At 32.7% G+C, this 7,734-nt stretch overlaps 1 long non-coding RNA gene across 1 annotated transcript; it reads right to left on the bottom strand.

Moving 5' to 3' along the window:
* Positions 1–2,417: 2,417 nt before the first annotated feature.
* On the bottom strand, positions 2,418–3,202 carry LOC139847898 (uncharacterized). Its single transcript, XR_011759735.1, has 3 exons — positions 3,048–3,202; positions 2,904–2,949; positions 2,418–2,506 (listed from the first exon to the last, which is right to left on the bottom strand). It is a non-coding gene; the product is annotated as an uncharacterized lncRNA (long non-coding RNA).
* Positions 3,203–7,734: the final 4,532 nt, after the last annotated feature.

The raw sequence follows: 7,734 nt of genomic DNA, 5'->3' as shown, positions 1-7,734 counted from the left end.
TATATATATATATATATATAATCAATGGAAGCAAATAACGATGAGAAAAACAAATATGAATTGGTTTCTATCATATATTTGTGAAGGAAAATTAATCGGTGGAAGATCATGTAAAGTGAAGATGGCAAATCAAATGAGAAATAATAGGGTGTTTATGAAAAAAAGGTTGCACTGAATCATTTAGAGGTACTCCAAGAGTGGAACCGTTCAGTACCACTCTTTCATCCAGAGGCACACATAAAAAAGGACTGAACAGTGACTATCCATACTTGCTCTTAAATTTTATTTTCTTCCTTTTAGATTAGTTTTATGATAGTTTTAATTGTTGTAAGTGTACTAATAAATAGCTTAAACGGATATTGTATTTTGAGGTTCTGCCGTGTGACGATAATACAAGTGAAGTGAAAAGTACAAGACTTTTAAAGCTACAAAGAAGACCCAGCGAGAGGTACAAGCAACAGGCATGGAGTACAAGTCTACAAAGCATAAGCAAGTTTTCGGCAGAAAACAACACCAGGACATACTCATTCAAACACCGCTTAAAGTTCACATTCAACATTTTTTTTTTCCGTCTCGTTTCAAGCAAGTAGATAGATATCAATTAATATTAATAAAGAAAACAAGAGGATTGTTTTGAGGTACGGATTCCTTGTTAATTAATTAAGTTAAAGTAATATAAATTATAACGTCAACAGCTTTTTGGAATACCTGATGAGTATAACTCAGTGGTGGAAGAACCCAATCCGATAAATTCTTGATTAGAAGACACGTCGGAGGTTTCAAGATCTTCCGGCGGTTTCAGCGGCGGAGGAAATTAACCGACGGGAATCTTGAGAGGTGGAAGTGGTAGTTGAGTAACTGGAAGAATCACCTTATTATACGGAGCTCTTCGTGCTGATAACGTGTTATAATTTAGTAGTTTATAACTACTTGTAATATCTATTTTGAAGAAATATGAAAGAAGAAAGAAGATAGTAGATTCTTATTCAAGAATGATGTACCTACTGATTACAATCGATAACATACTTATAGTACAATAATTCACTGTGCAGTTAGGTAGAACAGTAATATCCGTGATTCACCAAATATATTGATTCACCAAATTTTACTTTATCAAAAGTGTCGGCCACTACACCTTGACTTATAACAAAGATGTATTAACGTACACTAATTAGCAACTGATGTATGTGCCTACCGTCGCTCTGTTGTAAATTATGTTTAAGTTGTTGTATGTTATGTCAAGTATTATTATTGTATATTTACGTGTACATCCTCCTGAGAGTGCTAATTACGGAGTATATCACGTCTCATGAAAACTTACACACCATTGCTCCATGTCTATAGTTTTTAGTGTATGTCTTATCTTTCCTATATATAGAATCACAATCTTTTTACTGTGAACTGTGTATTTCTCTTTTCTCATCTTATCTATTACTCCTATAGTCCTATCTCTCATACAAACTACTTCACTTGATCAACTCTCATATTTCATGTGCTGTGCACAATGCACAGCCAAAACATTACTAGTATATATATAATGACATCTTATGGCACACAAAAAGTGCCACAAAAAATAATAAAAGTGCTACTAACGCCAATTTGAGAAAGTGTGGCGCAATAATAAAGTGCCACTAGAAGCGCCACCACTAAAGCCTTCTAGTGGCACTTATCTGTTATGCTGCTGCAAGCTTTAAGACTACAGTGGCACTTTTTATATATGTCACAGCATACAATAAAAGCAATTGTGGCATATAATATGTGCCAGTAAGAGCACTAGGAGTCGTTCAGTGTTAAATCTCAGTGTAAAATTTAACACTGAATTTAACGCTGAGGCCAAAACAAGGAAAATCGTTTAGTGTTAAATTCCAGTGTGAAAAAATGATGATAAATGTAGAGTATATATAGGAGATAAAATAAATTATTAAAAAACAAAACAAAAAATGACCGTTGCCAAACAGATCATTTTTTCCAACAGATATATTTTACACCGTTATGTAGGCGACGGTGTTGTTTAACGGTGGGAGGTAACGCCGATTTAACGGTAGGATGGAATCGGATTCTCCACCGTCCCCACCGTTAAATTTTGTAACAGAGAAAATTAATACCGACTCGTGGTGCTCTAATAGTTGAATCAAAACAATTAAATTGCTTTTAATGGTTCATTATTTCACAAAAAAAAAAAAAAAAAATCTATTATTATTGTTTTTCTTTTATAAGATCGATACATTTGCATTCACAATATTACATTGATTTTTATTTAATCCAAGCTCAGATATCAAAATATATACTTGTATATATACTTTCAGAAAGGAAACTTATTGTAATACACTAAAAGTACAAGATCACTATAACAATTATGTTTAACAACTTATGCTACTTACTTGTCTCTAAGGATTACATATAAAAACTATGACTATCCAAGTATTTTCCAGTAAACGCTTGACATTTCAAGAGATCTCCAAACTTCAAATGATCCTCCAAATGAAGATTCAACCCCCTTTGATAACTACCAAGTTATCATAGAAGCATGCCAATTGCCAAAAATATTACTATTAGATAGTACTACTTTAAAACAGAGGCACACTAATTTAAATACACATAAAGTTGCACTGCATAAAAGAAATCTAATACAGAGAAATAAAACTTGTAACACAAACTTGCGCAAATGTACAACTTTTACTATAGGTTGGATTTGTGAAAGAATTTTACAACAAATACCTTATTTATATTTTAGTTTTCATCATAAATTATAATAGTTTACCTAAACATTTTAACAAACACCTTGAAGACACTGAAACAAAACCATTACTTTCACCATACTAAAAACCCAAAAGCATGTAACAATAAACTGCAAATTTATTAGTATATAATACGTGATAAAGATGAAAATAAAATGTAATCACCTTGTTTATGATGATTTTGAAGTTCACAACAAACGTACTCCTTTAACTACAATATTGAAATTGAAAGTTAAAAATAAATGACAAAGAAAAACAGACTTAAAGATAGCAAAAAGAGAAAATTCAAGCTAATAAAATGGCTATTACGATTGTGTAAGGACAGTCACGGTTTCTACGGTTATTTGACGATGCCCATGGTTGAAAGTGATGGTGATAGAAATTCATCTTGAAATAAAATATAAGGAAATATTATGAGGGTATAAGATAAATATGAGAGGGAATTTGAAAAAGTTGAAAACTGAGGCGGGAGGGGAATGTGGCTAATTTTTCAGTTTAGGAAAATTTAAAAATTGGCAATAGTGGCACACCGAACGTCCCGTGACAAACTATACAGTTAATTTTTCTATTGGGTACAGTGGCATATTATTATAACTTCTGCCTCAAATGAGCATGTCTAATAATGGTAAAAAAATATTAAGTGCCATTGAATGTACAATATTTGTGCCAGTATATGTCAATTTATATATATATTAAGCTTGGTTCGTTAACAGCTCGAGTCGAGTTCAAGCCGAATAATAGTTAAACGAGCCGAGCTCAAATTCTTCCTGCTCTTCGAGTTCGGTTCGTTAACAGCCCTATATATATATATATATATATATATATATATATATATATATATATATATATATATATATATATATATATATATATATATATATATACACACACATATATATATATGTGTGTGTGTGTGTGTGTATGTGTGTGTTTTTGTGTGTATATGATATAATGTGAGTAAAGAAATAAAAAAAACATAAAAAAAGTTGTCAAAAAGGTTGACAAAAAAATAATGATAATAAGAGGATTTGAATTCTTTTAAAATAAGGGAAGCGGGAAAATTGAAAAATATGGGGACAAAAATTGATCAAAATATAATGGAGGGTTGGCAATGAAAATTTGGTGGAGCTAAAAACGATCAAAAGAAAATGGGAGTGGGCTAGTTGTAACTATCGAGTTAAATAAAAAAAAAAAAGGAAATTAGGTTTGTTTGATGTGACATTCGTAATAGTAAAACCGACCCTAAAAAGCCAACCCCAACCTAAATTAAAATAAAGTAGTTGCGCGTTGATGCGGAAGTTTGTAAAAATTTTGAATAAAGTAAGGTCTTAATTGGTGCACATTCACCTCAAAAGTATCGTTATCTCCATACAACTCAACATACTCTGTTGGGTAAGCTCTTTTGACTACGGAAGGACCCGACCATCTAGACTTTAAGTTACGGGGCGAAAACTTAAAGCGTGAATTGAACACTAGAACCTTGTCGTTCGGGTGGAATTCTTTAGGTCCCTTAAGTCGGGCGTCATGCCATCTTTCAGTCTTCTCTTTGTATGTCAAAGAGTTCTCGTATGCCCCTAACCTAAGTTACTCTGATTCATGCATTTGCATGACCCATTTTTCCTTTGCTTAGTCTAAGTCTAGGTTCACTTCCTACAATGCCCAAAATGCTCTATGCTCAACCTCTACCGGGAGGTGACATGCTTTCCCATAGACTAGACGAAATGGTGTGGTGCCTATTGGTGTCTTATATGCAGTTCTAAACGCCCATAAGGCATCGTCAAGTTTGGTTGACCAAACCTTAGGGTTATTATTAATCGTCTTTTCCAAAATCCTTTTCAACGCACGGTTTGTGTTCTAGACTTGACCACTATTTTGGGGGTAGTAAGGGGTCGAGAAACGATGCGTTACATCATATTTTTCTAGCACTTTTTCTAAAAATATGGTTCGCAAAGTGCGTGCCTCGATCCGCGATCAACGCTTTTGGAACTCCGAACCTAACAAACAAACTCTTTAAAAACTTGATCACTACCCGAGCGTCATTGGTTGGCAAGGCTTTTGCCTCTGCCCATTTTGAGACATAATCAACCGCAACCAAGATATATAGACACTTGTTCGAATTCAGAAATGGGCCCATAAAGTCTATACCCCACACATCAAATATCTCGCATATTTGAGGCACCTCGTCCTTCTTTGAAATGGATCCGGACCTTTGGCAAGAATCGCACCTTTTCACCAACTCGTGGGCGTCTTTGAATATCGTGGGCCAATAAAAACCGGAATCAGACACCTTTTTGGCGGTGTGATTCGGACCAAAATGCCCTCTCGTAGGCCCACTATGACAACTCTTCAAAATCTCTCGGGCCTCTTGCCCATATACATACCTCCGGATTACTTGATCCGTCCCGATGCGGAACAAGTCCGGTTCTTCCCAAATTAGTACCTTAGGTCATTGAAAAACTTTTTCTTTTGTTGGTACGAAAATCCTTTTTGTAAAACATTTTAGGCCAAGTAGTTTGCGAAATTTGCAAACCATGGAACTTCATCGACTAAATCAACCCCCATCAAGTGTTCATCTGGGAAAGTGTCCCGGATTTTGGACTCATCCAAAGGTAGAAGCTCGGGGTTGTCTACAAGTGGTCGGTGGCCACGTTTTCGGCCCCATTTTTATCTTTTATCTCTATATCAAACTCTTGCAAGAGGAGTGATAATGCTAAAAACAAACATATATTTCATAGCATTATCCCTCAAGAAAGACAAGCTTTTAGTTGCAATTGTTCTATTTACAAGTGATATTCGTTTAAATAATAGAAGGTGAAGACAAAAGACAGATTCGACGAATTGAAGACGCAAACGACCAAAAAGCTCAAAAGTACAAAGTACAATCAAAGTGGTTCAAATTATTGATAAGAAACGTCTGAAAATTACAAAAGTACAAGTCGCAAAACACAAAATACAAGATATTAAATTGTACGCAAGGACGTTCGAAAATCTGGAACCGGGACCAGAGTCAACTCTCAACGCTCGACGCAACGGACTAAAAATTACAAGTCAACTATGCACACAAATATAATATAATATTTAAATAATTCTATAAATTATTTATATATTATATACTATATTAAAAACCGTCGGCAAGAAAGAAAACAAGCTCATGTGAGCTGGAAAAAGATGCCATGCGATCGCATGGCCTGGAGGTGCATTTTCCATGCGATCGCATGGCCTGGAGGTGCATTTTCCATGCGATCGCATGGCAGTAGGTATCAGGCCACACTCCTATAAATTCGCAGTTTTGGTTGATCAAATATATATCTTTTTCTCTATCTCTCTCACGTATATATATATATATATATATATATATATATATATATATATATATATATATATATATATATATATATATATATATATATATATTATAATTTTAATTTTAATTTTAAATTCTAATAATAAGGGTATGTTAGCGAATGTTGTAAGGGTGTAAGTCGAAATTCTGTCCGTGTAACGCTATGCTATTATTAATCATTGTAAGTTATGTTCAACCTTTTTAAATTAATGTCTCGTAGCTAAGTTATTATTATGCTTATTTAATGCCGAAGTAATCGTGATGTTGGGCTAAATATTAAAATTGGGTAATTGGGCTTTGTACCATAATTGGGGTTTGGACAAAAGAACGACACTTGTGGAAATTAGACTATGGGCTATTAATGGGCTTTATATTAACTAAATGATACCTCGTTGATTTAATATATAGACTTATAATTTGGCGTATTTATATATAACCACATACGCTTGACTGGGTACGGTAGGCGGGATATCTATAAATACCAATAATTATTCATTTGACCAGACACGGAACTGGATTAATAGTTAATAAACTTGTTGAAATAGGGGTGGATTACATTCAAGGGTAATTGGTGTAATTGTTAACAAAGTAGTAAAACCTTGGACTACACGCAGTCGATAACCTGGTGTATTCATTAAACAAAACATTAAGACTTTGTTACAATTCGAATCCCCAATTAGTTGGAATATTTGACTTCGGGAATAAGAATAATTTGACGAAGACTTCTGCATTTTATGATTATGACTGATGGACTATTATGGACAAATCCGTATGGACATATTGAAGAATCCAGGACAAAGAACAATTAACCCATGGTAATAAACTAAAATTAACACGTCGAACATCATGATTACGGAAGTTTAAATAAACATAATTTCCTTTATTTCATATTTAATTGCACTTTTAATTATCGTACTTTTTAATTATCGCAATTTTATTTATCGCACTTTTATTTATCACAATTTCATTATCGTTATTTACTTTACGCTTTAAATTAAGTCTTTTATATATTTAATATTTTACATTAGGTTTTAACTGCGACTAAAGTTTTAAAATCGACAAACCGGTCATTAAACGGTAAAAACCCCTTTTTATAATAATAATACTACTTATATATATTTTTGTATTTTTACAATCATAAGTTAAAAAAATAGCATTAAACTTGGCTAAGATCCCTGTGGAACGAACCGGACTTACTAAAAACTACACTACTGTACGATTAGGTACACTGCCTATATGTGTTGTAGCAAGGTTTAGGTATATCCATTCTATAAATAAATAAATATCTTGTGTAAAATTGTATCGTATTTAATAGTATTTTCTTGTAAAAATATAACTATTTTGTAACCACCTCTACGCACATCAAGTATTTTTGGCGTCGCTGTCGAGGACACTAAAACGCCGGAAGCGGAACGCTATATAAAAAAAAGATTTTTATTAAGTCTTAGATCATTTTTATAAAAATATACGTTTTAAATATTAAAAATACAAAAATATAAAAAGAAAAACAAAATATATATATTTAAGAGTTGTTCAAAAATATATAAAATTATAAAATAATTCTATTTCTATTTTTAGTTTATAAAAATATAAGTTTTATTTAATTTATATAAATACTTTTTATAAATATTAAAACAGAAAATTAAAACAAAA

The sequence above is a fragment of the Rutidosis leptorrhynchoides genome, chromosome 5 (assembly GCF_046630445.1).
Source record: "Rutidosis leptorrhynchoides isolate AG116_Rl617_1_P2 chromosome 5, CSIRO_AGI_Rlap_v1, whole genome shotgun sequence".
Classification (NCBI taxonomy): domain Eukaryota; kingdom Viridiplantae; phylum Streptophyta; class Magnoliopsida; order Asterales; family Asteraceae; genus Rutidosis; species Rutidosis leptorrhynchoides.
This window is presented reverse-complemented; position numbering and strand designations above follow the sequence as displayed.